This window comes from Miniopterus schreibersii (assembly GCF_964146895.1).
Source record: "Miniopterus schreibersii genome assembly, chromosome: 3".
Taxonomy (NCBI): domain Eukaryota; kingdom Metazoa; phylum Chordata; class Mammalia; order Chiroptera; family Miniopteridae; genus Miniopterus; species Miniopterus schreibersii.
The window spans coordinates 82028927-82043884 of NC_138103.1; the positions used below are offsets into that span (position 1 = coordinate 82028927).

The 14958-nt window shown below is 47.1% G+C and overlaps 1 protein-coding gene and 1 long non-coding RNA gene across 4 annotated transcripts in view; one reads left to right on the forward strand and one right to left on the reverse strand.

The window, feature by feature from the left end:
- The window catches only part of SEMA5A (semaphorin 5A), a 362170-nt gene extending 351828 nt beyond the window's left edge, over positions 1-10342 (reverse strand). The window contains exon 1 of one of the 3 annotated variants that reach the window (XM_081133220.1): positions 9817-10342. The gene's annotated coding sequence lies outside the window, so the exon portion shown is untranslated. Of the gene's footprint in view, positions 1-8529; positions 8847-9816 lie in introns of those variants that run through there. The other 2 variants (XM_081133222.1, XM_081133221.1) reach the window with 2 other exon arrangements.
- Positions 10343-10439: 97 nt separating this feature from the next.
- Positions 10440-14124, forward strand: LOC308554895. Its single transcript, XR_013998459.1, has 2 exons — positions 10440-10720; positions 13006-14124. It is a non-coding gene; the product is annotated as an uncharacterized lncRNA (long non-coding RNA).
- Positions 14125-14958: the final 834 nt, after the last annotated feature.

Genomic DNA, 14958 nt, shown 5'->3' on the forward strand with positions numbered 1-14958 from the left:
CAACCACAGTCCAGTCTTCTCCTTTCCACGTTGGTCAGCTGGTCACTTTACCTTGAGCAAAAGTTCAATATCTGGGCACTGGACTCCTGCTGCAGAAAACACGATCTTTCTCCTGTATTTACAGCCCAGAAATATTAAATTTCAAGGAATGAAATGCCTACATTGAACTCCCAGCTCAAACTTTAGAGGAATTTTCGTTCACTGACATGTTGTCAAAGATGTTCCAATTTTTAATGTCAGAGTAACAACAAGAGGTAAGGAGGTTTGAGCAGAAAAGAAGGGACTGCACACACCAGCCCTCCAGACTATGCAGTCAGCATTCCAGGCTCTTCCCCGAGTCCCGGCCTGCCAGAGGAAAGTTAGGGTCCTATCCATTTGAGAGTGTCCAAAATCAGTATTGATGTTAACATTTGGATGCTTTCCAGAAAAGAAAATGGTTAGAAAAAAGTAAAATCATCTAAAGTAATGATCTAATACATTTTCCCCACTTAGGACAATGTCTTCAATAATTCTGTATAAAACACTGCGTGTTACTTTAATTATGGTCAACTCCAGCTATCAGATCCAATACAAATCAACAATTACTCTAAAGGAGGTCTTAAAACAAGAGAAAATTGCATCATTTTCTTATTCCTTGTGTTTCAAAACTAAATATATGGCCTGGCAACATGGAAATTTCTCTAATCGTATAACCAGTCAGTGTGTTTAACAGAATGCCTAACTAGTTCTCCCTGAAATCTGGAGAACATTAACTCATTGAAAATGAAAGAAAACAAAACAAAACCACAAACACACACAAAAAATACCAACCTAAACAGTATTTTATTGACCAATTAAAACTATCAAAAGTGACATCAAAAATAAAAATGTGAGCTACTCCTTTGCCATCTAACATGCAGAAGGCAGAAGGAAATATTAAATATTAATGCGATCTCATAAACAACGCTGGACCACTCACCGAGGGTGAGGAACGATTTTAGAACTGGTGTTAATAGAAAAAACATGGCCATTTTATAAAGTTTACTCTTAATTTGTGTCTAGGTTAGCCTGCAAGTTTGGGAAGAGGCAAATTCAGAACAAGCTAGTCCAAAATTACATTGGTAAGACATCAAAAATAAGTGTTGCTCAAGGATTTAAACTCTATCAGTCGCAATTTTTGCATACAACTACCGAATTTTTGAATTTTGCATACAAGGGCTGAATAAATTAGACATCATCAAAAATGCTTGCTGGAAACATCACAGGGCTGGATCAAAACACTTCATTAGTAATGGGGAGATGCATAAGAGCTCTGAAGGCTGGTGGGTCTCAGTCAGCTCCTGAAGGCCACGCGGGGGATCTGGAGCTCGGACCCACTGTGCCAAAGTAAACACACCCACGTAAAGTCACTATGTGGAAACCAACTGGTGTGGGGACAGGATGGTGCCCAGAAGAGCTGAGGAAGCCCCCAGGCAGGAGGAAGATAGGATCTAAACTCACTAAACAGATAGAAGTAGCAACAAACAGGAGGGGACAGCAAAAGACACTCACTTTCACCCAGAAACAGCAGTCCAAGAGCAAGACAGTTAGTTACAGGCAATTCACGTGTAGCTCTACCCACAACTTCATTTCAGCTTTACTTAGTGCAAAACATGCCAAAGCAGAAGAGAAGAAGCTAGAAGTGATTCTGACTCTTCTACTAAAGCAGAAGAAGACACACTCCCCTTTAAGGACTCAGACTCTGGGGATTTAAAATCGGCCTCCTGCCCCTGGGTCTGGCTGTCAGTTACCCCTCACCTGCTGAAGCCAATGTTCTGCTAGGAAAATGCACAAGGACAGAGGCAGGCGCCCCGGACTTTCCCTGCACAGGAGAGCAGCATCGCTTGGTGAGCAAAGCAAGGCTCCACAGCCCTAATGAGACCAGGACATTCTGTGTTTTCAAACATGTCCCTCCTGAGCTCTGCAACAGTAAAAGTAGCAGATAAAAGTGGCAGGAGAGAAATGTACTCTGACAAATGACAGGGAATTGGGGTGAACCAAACACTGAGGGACTAGGACGGTTGATTAGTTTAATGGCCTGATGAAATTCAGTTATTGTGGTCTCATCTGGAAACAACCTAACAGAGGTCCAGCTCTGACACACTTCCTCAGCATCAAAGAAACGCTGCTCATCTTGGCATCTGGTGGCCTCAGCACCAGGCTTTGTGACAATCATGGAAATAGACTATGGTTCCCATAAAAGGCAGCAGACTCTGTTTAGGCCATTGGCGGTTTAATGCACACCACCTTTAGAGGTTATGCCCTAGATTAGTTTTTGAACAACTTTATTGAGATATAAGTTACATCCCATAAAACTGACTTGTTGCAAGTGTACAATTCAATGATTTTTGAAAATGTAGAGTTGTGCAATCATCTCCACAATCCAGTCTTAGAACATTTCCATCACACCCAAAAGACCAGCCCACCCATTTGCAGTGCCCAGTTCCCATCCTGAGCCCCAGGCTACCACCAATCTGCTGTCATCTTTACAAGTTTACTTTTTCTAGACATTTCATATAAACGGAACCATAGGATACGTGGTCTTTTGCAACTGGCTTCTTTCACTAAGCCCGATGTTTTGAAGTTCACACATATCGCAGCATGAGCTCATTTTACTGCTGAATAGTAGTCCATTGTATGGCTATACCATATTGTGTTTATCCACTCATCTGTTTCAGCTTATTAAATCCATAAATCCAACTAAGTGACAAGGCTTATTGGCCTAATGACAGAAGTAAAATAAGAGAGCGTGCCATATTTCAAAAATACTCTAAAATTTCTAAAATGTCCGTAATGTGTGAAATTACGTAACAAGGACACAATACGTTCCCTGGAATTTTTGTGCGTGGGGGCAGGGGAGAGGAGGACTGCTGTTTTAACTAAGACAACATCCCTGAATTTCAATTCTTTTATTTTTTAATATACATAAGGTGTTTTTATGCTAATTCCTAACTCAAGCAAGGTCATCAATTCATTTAACAAGCATTTACTTACTGTGCAAATAGCCCTGAATTAGCATATATGAAGTATATACAGTCCTTGGCTTACAAAGACATTTGTATTTCAAGACTAGGCTAATGAATCAGCTTGGGGGGTTTTGAAACCTTTTCATCTATATAAAGAATATAATTAGTGTCTAGCTTCCATGGCCACAGTCCTTTATCTAGGATACCACAGTGCAGTCTGTACTGTTTATATTCTACATAAAGGCATTTATTGATCCATTCACGCATCACACATGGACCAAGAAGCATGTGTGCCAGGCACTGTCAAGGCACCGGAGACACAAATGACAGTCTCGCCTGTCTCCTAAACTTTCTTCTCTATTGGTGAAAGACCAAGAAATAAATAGTGTGGTGGGTGATGCAAAATGCTATGAAGAGAAGAAGTGAAGGCTGAAGGAAGAAAGGAAAGAAGGAATGCTATTTTAGACAGTGTGATTTGGAGCCACCCTCAAAGCAGAGCGATCTGGAAGCAATTAGCCATCAAGGACAGTGGAGGGAGAACAACCCAAGCAGAAGGAAGAGAACACACAAAGGCTAGGAAGGAGGCAGAAGGGGCTGGAGTGAGGAGGGAGGGATGTCAGCCATGCCGAGTCAGGTCAGGGAGCCATGGTCACACAGGACTCTTCCTATGTCCCAGCCTCAGGTGCACAGCGGCCTCGCCCCACCCCACAGTTCCCTGTTAAACCAGTTCAGTCCTCACTGCAGGTCTCCAGCCCAAGGATCACCCTGCACTTAAGCTTTGGACCCACACTCACAGGCAGGTAGTCCTGCTAGCTCGATTCTATCACGACATCCAAATTCAGGGGCCTCTGCCCTGCCATTCCCTCAATCTGCTCTGCACACCCTAATTTAGTTCCAGGAATGTATTTTCTGTCATCATTCCCAAGGCCCTACCCTGGTAACCAAACATCCTAACCACTCTGGTAGAGACGTCCTGCCAGGCTTCCTGTCTCCACAACCCCCCTTATCTTCTGAGGCCCTGTTTCTGTAAGGTCCACAGACCCCATGCACACATGGATTCTGATCCACCACTGACATCTGGCCATCTCCAAGCCCATTCACATATTCCACCCACGAACTCGGGCAGGGCCCTCGCAGGACCTCGATCCGACACCCAAGTCACACAGGGACAGCTACACCACTGTCGATCGCTGCTGCCCACACCACGCCTCTCCATCTGCCCAGCTCCAGCCAGGAGTCTGTCCACCACTGCTGACCTCTCTCCAGCACAGTAGGTGGGCCTGTCCCTTGGGGACCTCTACGTGACCAGTGAGTGTCTCATTCAAAGAGGAGGCCTCTCCAGGCTCCCTGTCCGATTAGGCAACCAGCTCTATTAAACCTGGACTTCTGGTAGTTATTCCACCCAGCTTCCTAGCACTAACTTTCTTAAAGTCAAGTCCACAGCTAGAAAACAGGAGAATTGACAAGACAGGCGTCCCAGAAGCAAATCCTTCTTTAGTTCATACTTGTATGTCAAGTGGCATGAACCACGGGTTCATTATCATTTCGGCTGGACAAGGGAGTTTAATGTCCACAGCAATTCTTTTTGCTTTATGCCACCACTCACAAACAACGTTCTCGGCTTTACAATCGGTCAAGTTTTATGGCGGATCTAAATCTCGGGCCTGTAAAAGCAATCGCAGAAGCCAGCTGTGATTCTAAAATCCATTTGGTTGCAGGGTGTCCGACCGTACACATGCCTGGCCTCCGATGTGCTCTCTCCACAGCGTGTGTGAGGAGCCCCGGCAGCGGGCAGCCACCATCGGTGGTGGCTGACTGAGGACAGCTTGGGAACCCTCTCTGAAATGTGTCAGATCTCCCAAGTTGCTGTTGTTTTTTACAGGGAGGTTAGTTATTTGTGTGGAATTTTATCTGGACTTAGCTTATGAGAAATGCATCTCTTCTGGGGAGTTTTAGCTAAGCACTAGTCATTTTCTGGTTTTACAGACAACTCACAGGAAACTGCTCAGCAGAATTTTTCTTACGACTTTTCCTTGGCGCCGCTCCTCTTTCATAGGCATCTCATATATGGTTGCCAACTGTTAGGTGGATTTGAAGTGATTGAAAAGAGGCTCTATTTCCTGTGAACAATTTGTCCTTGCTCAATCCTGATTGTCACTTGCCTAGAACTTATTTAATTTCACATCTCAGCAAATACAGTATTATTTCTCCAGCAGAGCTGGTTTCTGATAGCACCACTCTCCTGGTTACTTATCATACGTATCTGTAATTGAATTACCTGTTACAGTAATGTGATCTACTCTCGATGTACATAAAAATGCAACATAAAACAAAATTGTTCCAGGGGATACTTCCCCATCAATCTATGAACTCTAGGCGAGGCAATTCCACCGAGATACAATGGCAGATAATGGATGAAAGATGAGACGTAAAAGATTAGTGAGTTCATGGCCTTCCGGAAATAAAAGAAATCCACCCCCTAAAAAATGTGTTCTTTTAAAACATAATATTTTTCAGTATTAATCAGGAAACCAATTTTAGTGTATGAGGTGAAAAAGAATAAAAAATGAAATTTTTTTTCAAATGCCAGTATACTTTAAAACTTAGAAAAGGGAAATAAAGTGTGCTCATCTTGGCTCTTGTCAAACAACCATTAATGTTGGACAAAAAAAGGAAGGGTAAAAAAAGACAACAGCAACTCCTCTGAGAAATGTTCTGTTTTCTTGAGCACACTGTTGGGTTAATCCGTTTTAAATGTCATGCCCCAGGTGAAATACAACTTGTCTTTGAAGTTGCCTAGCTTCAAAATACTCTGCGAAATTCAGGGCCAGGTTTAACTTAGGTCTAGACCCTTCAAATGGCAAAGAGTGTGTCAATACCAGTACGTTACAATAAATTACTTATTATAAGCTACCTTCTCTTGGATCAAGTTTTCATTTGCGTTGTTCCGTTTGGCTTAAATTGTGAATCAAAACAAGTTTGGGGCAGGCCCGCTGAAAGTGAAAAGTTTATCTGTGTATATGCTAGCGTATTTTTTTTTCTCCTTTTCTTGCTGTTAGAAATTGATTTTATATATCAGATAACCAGGACCTGATGGGTACATCAAAGAAATAAGTGGCGTATGAATCAAGCCAACCAAAAGGTGCTTCCTCAACCTGCTTGCCTGTCAGCTACTCCTCACCTGCCGAATTTAACTTCAGGATGCGACCACCTTGTGCAGGGATTAGAGACAGCAGATTGCCCCCTATGTGTGGCAGATCATTTCTACAAGGCAGCAGGCAGAGTGATAAAAACCAACGATTTTCAACAAAACTTCTGTGTCTCAATTTTAAAAGGTTGCTGGGAACATATGTGAAAATGTCTGTGTTATCAATAAGAGTACATAGAGATAATACAAACAACTTAAAACACACATACACACTCATCTTAGGACTCAAGAAAACAGTTCATTTTCTCTTTCTAAATTTGAAAAAAGATACAGGCGGGCAGAAATGTGCGAGGTCCCACTTACACACTTTGCACTCTGGTGTAACTCAATTTGTTAAGCCGCTGGAATTCACATTTAAAAATTATTTAACACTAAACATAAAAATTTGTCACCTTGGTGTTATAATTATACCCTAAGCACTTTGAGTAACTATAGCAACAATTTCACAAGCATTTTTAAATACAAACTTGGTGTAATTATAGAATCGAGAAGTATGGAGGAGTTACTGTGGGATGTGGGACTTTTCTCCGACACTGGACACATGCTACTACAGAAATGGATTCCTTGACTGGGACATATCATTAACTAATTGATTTGTTCTATCCTAAAAACTGTATGATTTGTAATCCAAACCTCTTCTTAGGGATTAGTTTCTAATCTCAGTTAACTCCACGATTCAGGATTACTTGTTTATGTGATGGAATGCCTCTAAACCTTTGGCTGAACAATTTATATGTATCAGAAGCAAAGCCTCAAATTCAATGACTTTACAACAACAACAAAAAGACATTTGGAATCATTAAAAAATAATCACCAAGTTAATGAAAACCTATGTGACAATTCAGTTAAGCAGCTCTCTCGACTATCAGAAGCATCTGACGTAGTCTCAAGGAGCTGGCATCTGTTATTTTAAAGAATTAACACAGAACAGAAAGGAAAGGTTGTTGGTTTTGACATTTGTCCCTGATCAAGAATCTAAAGTGGTGCCCTGGCCAGTTTGGCTCAGTGGTTAGAGAGTCGGCCTGAGTCTCAGGTTCAATCCAGGCCCTCGGATGCAGCTTCCATCCCCAGCCCCCGTCAGGTGAGTGGGGGAGACAACCAACTGATGTGTCTCTCTCACATCAGTGTTTCTCTCTTTCTCCTTCTCTATCTCTTTCTCTCCCTTCCACTCTCTCTGAAAAGGAATGGAAAAAAAATATCCTCAGGTGAGAATTATAAGAAAAAAAGAGAAGAGTCTAAAGTGACTGTGAAGCAAGATTTCTCACTGCAAGGCCATGGATGGGGCTTCAGAAAGTCCACGAACTCTCTAACACTTAAGCCAAAATTTAGGTGAATGTGCATCTACTCATTAGGGTCCCACAGCTACTGCATTATACTTCATATGTTTCATTCTATCCAGACATGGTGAAGAAATAATTTTAAAAGGAAAGGGCAGTGAGGAACACAGGCTCATCATTATCAAACTCTGAACATCTCAAAAAACGTCTTTTGGACAGAGACAAGCTTGACCACCCCAGAGAGCAAAGTCTTTGCTCGCAGCAGGGATCTCGCAGCTGTTTGCCATTAAAACCATCAAATAAGTTAGTACAATTTGCAAAAGGCATAAAATTACTAGCATCGTCCATCCTCTCCCTGTTAAGAAAAGTGCACACAGGCTAAAGGCATGTAAAAGCAGGTGCCAGTCCATCACCCCACAGTCCCGAGTGCGACCCTGCAACACCCAGGAGGAGCTGCTATTTGTGGCAAAGTTTTTACAGGAGAGTAACGCAAGCAAAGTGAAATCTGCGTTTCAAGTGACCCAAACAGTTACACTGTGGACTGCTTTTTCATTAAAAGCAAAGATGGGTAAAACTCTTTGGGGGTTAAAAAAAAAAAAAAAAAGCCATGTTTCCTCCAGAGTAAACACAGGCATAGACCAGAAAAGTTACTTAAGTGATACACAACTTAAGGTATCATCTGCTTGAACTGAAATTGTGAACTGGTAACTCAAAACAGAGCAAGATAAACTTTACCCTCCCTTTAATAATAAAGCTGGCATTAATTAACAATTACTTTAGCGATGCTAGTTAGGTGTTTAAAATCTTCCCTAGTAGAATCTGTTTTTGTCTTTCTGTACCTCCTTAGGAGAAACTAGAGACTAACTATAATTAATAACATACTATCTGCTGTTCCCAAACTTGGTCATGATGACAGAGCTCTTCTGGAGAAGCTAACGGTGACATACGATTGTTTTCCTTAAAAACAATCTGCAGCAATCATTTGTAACCCCTGGCATTTTAACTAATGTTCTCCTGAGGAGCAGAACTTTATGTCAGTATTAAACATAACCCACATTACCTGCATTCAATTCCGATTTCTTTTCTGAGTAAAGACTATCGTCCCAGGGAGGAAGACAGATGCACAGCCGGGAAGAGTTTGCGGTGATATGTTTGTCTCTGGAAGGAACCTTTCTATTTAAAGGGCTTGCGTTTGGCAACAACCTTTCCTGTCCCTTCTTCTAGCAAAGCTGACAGCTCCCTCTGGCCCACAGATCAGCTGCCGCCACCCTCCACGCCTACGAGATTATTGCAAGATCTGCCTGGTCGCGCCGTCGCTGGCCGGGACCCCCGCGCACTCGCCGGGCCGGCCCCCGCGCTCCGCGTCCTCTCGCGCTCCAGCGCTCGCTCTCAGCGCCCCCTTCCGGGGATCCCCGGGACGCCGCGGGCGCAGGAAAGTTCAACCCCAACTCCGAGCCGCCGCATCCAGGTACAAAGCGGGGAAAGGGCTGGGAGGTGAACGCGTTCCCGCCAAAGCCCTGGAAATCCGGATCTGCACCCCGTAAGGCGCCGCGGGCAGCGATCCGCGGAACATCCCTCCCCCACCGGGGTCCCCTCGCACGTCTAGGGAGGACCGGTTCCCTCCGGAGCCCTGATCCGCCTCCGGCCCCGAAACCCTGAGCCGGAGGATGCAAAATCCGTGGAGCGGCGGAGAGATGCCCGCAGAATGGGACTCGCTTGCCTGCAGCCCACCGGGCAGTGGGTTCCCCAAGCCTGTGCACCCCGGCCCCGGCGTTCAGGGCAGCCCCCAGCCTCAGTCTCCCTCATTAACCAAAGCGCTTGGAGGAGTTGAGCCCAGGTCCCACTGCCTCCCAGTTTCTCTCGCGCGCCTCAAAACCGCTGTAACTAGAACAGAAAAAGCCGCCCCAGCCAGGGGGCTGCAAGGCAGCGGTCACGGGACCGCGAAGCCCGGGCCACCGGTACCCCTGCCCCTCGCTCCAGGTGATGCGAGCCTGCACGCGCCGGGTGCGGGCACAGACCTCCACTGCGCACCTTCCCGAGGTTTTGGGGAGGGGTCCCGTCTCGCCCACCGACCGGTCGCCCATAGGGTCGCTTCCGCTCCTTACCTCTGCACGCTCAGGCCTCCGCAAAGGCAGGGACGCAAACTTCCAGCCGGTGCGCTAGCTCAACTGTGGGAGCCCCGCACTGATGCAGCCCTAATCCTGGGCGCGCCACCGCCCGCGGTCTCCCGCGCAGGCCTGCAGACCGGCCCAGCCAAGACCTACCTGGCCCACCCGCCGACCAACACCGCCCCGGGGCGGCGCGGCGGGGGCTGCGGCCGCGGCCACTCTGGGAGGGGGTCACTTACCAGGTGCGATGCGCGCCCCTCGTGACAGTTATCCAGCGCCCCGAGCCCCGGCGAGGTCTGAGGGTCCTCTTCAGCGCCCGAGGAGGGAAGTCGAGGCAGCAACCGCCGCCGCCCCCGGCCACTTCCCCAGAGCCGCACCCCACTTGCCGCGCTCTGGGCTGGGGGTGCCGGCTTGAGCAGCAGGCTCACCGTCCCCGGGCGTGCGGCCGGCCGGGGAGTGAGCAGGTTCGTTCCCAGCGGGGGCGACAGGCAAGGAGGCAAAGTTGGGTGTCCTACCCAGCTCCGCAAGGGAGCCCCCGATATGGGTCACAAGGGCCGGGCTGCCCCCGCGGAGGAGATGCGGAGAATGGAGCCGCTGCCCGGCGGGAGCCGCGGCTGGTCCGGGGTTGCGGAGCCCACCCGCGGCAGGAGGGCAGTGCGCGGGAGCGGGCGCAGCGAGAGCAGCCGCCACCGGCGCCGCCTTCCCGGGAGTAGCGCGGCGCGGGGCGCGCGAGCTGGGCGCGCGGGGCCGCCTCGCCCCGCCCCCGCCCCGCCCCCGCCGCGCCTCCTCCTACCCCTCCCCGCCCGAGTGAAACCCGAGTGCTCCACCCGCGCCTGACCTCCCAGGGCCCCTCCCCCGGCGCCGCCCCTTCCCCAGACCGGACCCCTCTGCGCCCAGGGCGCCCCTGCCCCCCAGGAGCCCCACTCTGGCCTCCCCGGCTCAGTGCGCCCGAGCCTGGACTTTTGGGGGCTTCCTTCCCCCACTCCCTTCCACGGACCTTCGGTGACTTCCCGCCCTGTCCCGCCGCTCGGACGTGGCTCCTTTGGGGGTGGGGGTGGGGTAGGGAGCGCAGTATAAAGGGCGGGAGACGGCGCGGGCCGAGACCTAGACGTGGCGCGTCCAGTGTCCCGGCCTCGGCTGCAGGTACGTGTGCGCCCCCCCCCCCCCCGCTGGCGGCCGTGCGGTCTGGGGGTGGGCAGGGGCCGCCGGCCCCTCTCGGACTGCAGAGTTCGTGATTTTTTTCCTTTTTGTGTGACATCCCCTTGCGAGCTCTGAACTGGAAACTACTTAAAGACCAAGAGGGTAGCTGCGGGGACTCTTGGAGGAGCGATTTGGGGGTGGCCTTCCGCCTACTTGGGGTCAAACCAGGGAGGCAGGCCTGGGGCTTCCCCAGTTAGTACGCTGCGCGTTAAGAGAGGAGCTCGGGGTGGACTAGGTCAGCTCGTCCACTTCTGGGGCCAGATGTTACTTGTTGCACTTTTGCTGAATCTTTCGGCTCTATTGAGCAAGTACTCAGGTGAAAAGATTCGTAATTATAAATTAAAGTACCTTTCAAGACTCCTAGAATTGGATACTTTTTAGCAAGGCATCAGTTTAGACTCCGAAGAGCGGTGCGCGTCCCTTTTCCTCTGGGTGAGGGTGGGGACTATCTCTGGGCCCCTTCTTCTCCATCTGGGTTTCCGAGGGTGGCCTTAACGGTCCCCTTGCGTGAGGAAACGCGTGGCCGTCCCCACGGCTGTCCTCTCTGAGCTGACTCCATAGGCTGTCCCCATGGCCCACATTCGCACATGGCTCCAGAGCGGGTCCTTGAGGTAACTCACACCGGGAGCGGGCCAGGATGCCCACAACTGTGCCAGTGAGCTCATCTGTGCAACAGAGAACCCACCACTGGCTGGGGGTGTCGCAGCTGGTCATATCCCAGAGAACAATAGAAATACAAGTTGGTATTGATTTTTGTTTATTTTGTAGAAATATTTTTTAATAAAAGAATTAAATGAAAGCAATCCTGAAGCTTTCCACGGGAGCCTAGCCCAGCCCAAAATCTCCAGTCTCTCTCTCACACGAGTGGTGGGCTGCTTGGGTACTCAGGGCCTCACTGGGATTTTCTGTACAGACACCCTGGAGGAGGTGTCAGGAGCTGGGTGCCTCTTTGAGAAGCATTCTTCCCTGGGTTGTGTTGGGGGCACTCAGGCCTGGCAGCTGCCTGTCTCCTGAGACCTTACTGAACAGCTTTACAGTTCTGTGCTTGGCATGAGGGGCACCAGCTCCATTCCTGACATTCCGATTCTCTTGCTTACGTGGCACAGAGGCCTCTGGACGCCCTGGGAGGTGGAGGCTGCTAGAAGCCTATCCCGGCTGCTCTGTTCCTGCGGGTGCGGGGAAGGGGAGAAGGGACATTACCTTACTCTTGGCCTTCCAGCTCTTGGGTGCATGGGTGCCTTTGGAGTCTCCAGGCGCCAGGGCAAAGGGAGAGAGAAACTAAGACCCAGGTGTGTCATTAAACCTTGCCCTTGCCTTTCAACATTACAGTTAAAGGCGTGTACACTTTTTAAAAAATCTTGGCATATAGTGAGTTTAGCAGTGGGAAGAAAATAGCTTTCTACACCGTAATCCAGGAGGGCTGATAAGATAACATTTAACTCAATAAATTATGTAACTTTATATGTATGTGGGGGAGGGAGGTCAATTTGACCCGTAGTTTACAGGCCCTACCCAAGCATTGTTAAAATGTGTGTTTAGTGATAATGAATTACAAAGTAATAATGAGGACAGATGAGAAATGAAATAATAATTTAGAGTGCATCCTTAAGGTAAAATGGCCCTCAACTGAGGTCGTGATGTCACCTCGTGACTTAGGGAAAGTTCCTTAACTTTCCTGAGCCCTCTCTTCACTTGGAGCTTAATGAACCTGCTGGCAGGTGTATACTCTGTAAGCACTGAAAGAGAAAGGGGGTGATATAAATAAATACCCAGGGCCCACCACAGAAGTTGTCTCTCTACAATAAAATTATTTTAAGGAATCCACAGGTGTTTCCTTGTCCCAAATGAAATTTCTGGTTTTTTTGGTGTGTGTGTTTTTTAAAGTTTTGTTCAAGGAAGAACTTCCTACAGTAAGCTTCTCATCACATTATAGAGCTAGGGGTGACAATTTCAAAACAAAACTGTTTAGTTCCCCTTTAAAAATGAAAGTATAGCTCTCCCTAAACTGTTTTATGTCAGCCATGCGCACAATGTAAAAGATTAAAACACCAACAAATACTCGGTGAAAATGATGAATTTTGGGGCACTGATTCATGTGACCTGAAAAACGCCATCCATTTCCTGATTCACCTCAACTTCCGTGGTAATACGAGGGATCTCTTATGTCTCTGAAATAATTAACTGGTTTTGTCTTATCTTTATTTCCCTCCCTTGTCCTTGAAATTCAGCTGCACCGATAAACTGCCGCCTCAGAGGGGAAGAGCAGGGAGAGGGCTGAAGAGAATGTCACCTGGTGGAGATGCAGATGCTGCTGTGGTCAGAAGTGACCTTCAAGGGAAACCTCGATACCTGTGACCTTTACAGTGCATGAGATTGTATTAGTATCGTGAAATCGTGGTCTATGGACACTTACATCTTAACTGGGTTTTCCTACAAATGAGTCAGGGAACACATTACAATTATCCACAAGTGTTCCCTTTTTCTCCTGTTTTCCTTTTTTCAGATCCATGGCATTTAAGAATTTTAAAAAACCTGCTAAATCCTCTGATCAGCCCCATTAGTTTTTTCTTAAAATGGCTAAACATTGATAAAACGATACATAGTTTTATGCCTCACTAAGATTGCCTAGTGCTGGTTTTTGTTCATATACTGTTTGAAGTATTTTAAAGACCCATGATATGGCTAGAGATAATGCTGTGATGTTCCCCAAAGTCTTGATAAAAGAAGAATTACCAAGTGGGGAGAGTTCAGGGAGACATCAGCCCCAACTCAAGTAACTTGAGCTTCATCGGGGTTCTTTGGGTTCTTTTACCCATAGAAATGCTCACTCCCCATTTAGCAGCCCACTCTCATAGCAGAGGTAAGCAGGCCAGTTTTATTCAAAAACAACAGCCAGACACTAAAACAGAATAGAAAGAAAATAGTTATGGCACATCTGAGAATGAGCATCAGTGGGCATGGGACAAAGTGTGGGGTCTTGGACCTTAAACTGAAGGGCAAGGGCACCTGCCTGCCAGCCCTCTGCCCGTCTGTACACTGGATACTCCATCGGGCTCCCTTCTCTGAAATCTGAGTTCCACCCATACCCACCCAGGGCCTGCGTCCAGCTTCCCATGTCTGCCAGGAGCATGTTTTGCCCCTGCCAGTTGTTCCATGGAGATTGACACAGAGTGACCTGGGCATTGTCCAACTCAGGTGAGCTTGCTCACTTTTGAGCTCTCTAGAACTCACTCCACCGGTGAAAACCACCTCTGGAAGTATTTTGCCTTGTCTTTATGGTTAAATTTCTAGATATATTTTTCTAGCAAGCAACCCAATTCCCTTACAATAAAATTGTGCTCAAAACATCTCAAGTTGTCTTTTTATAAATATGGTCTGAGGAGAGGAAAAATGCTGGGTTTGAAAGATGTTTGGAATACCTAGAGGAGTTTCAGATGGTTTGTAGCATGGAGATAAAGCATCCATATGGTTTCCTGAGTGTTATTTTCTGACATGAAGCCTGTGTATATCTTGAGTGTCTATAAGCAAAGAATGGCTCTAATTTTATAACAGATATGCTTGATGCTCATTAATCAATGTCCTCTTTATTCCTCTGTCTTCCAAAATAGAGATTTGAGGGGAAATAAGTACATTTGGAAATTTTCAAAAACACTGTTCATCCGACATAGATTTAGAAATACAAATTACTCTGTCTTAGTTTATTCCATCATTTACTAGGGAGATTAACTTGTGATGACCTTGAGGTAATTGATAAGAATGTCTGCTAAGTGAAATTGACCGGTAGGCCAAGTGTCTCCTGAAGCATATAAGTGGGAAGGTGAGCTGTCAAGGATCCTGTCACCCTTCTGTTAATTCTCATTTTAGACCCTCCTTTCCATTCCTACCATTGTCACCTTAATTCAGAATATCAACTCCTCTCACCCATAATACCAGCACCTCCTCTTAGTGGTCTACAGGTCTCCTTGGGCCCCCCGTCTATAGCATTATACCACAGTGATCATCCCAAACAGCACCCACCCTGAATCATCCTCAATAACCCACAGACCTGATTTTATTTGAATTGTAATCTGCCTGGCTTTAAAGAAAAAACAACTTTCATGGAACTTAGCTATAAGCAGTAAGATGTAAATCAGTGGGATTCCAAGGAAGGCTTTGTAAAGGGGGCAGCAACCAGCTGTGTG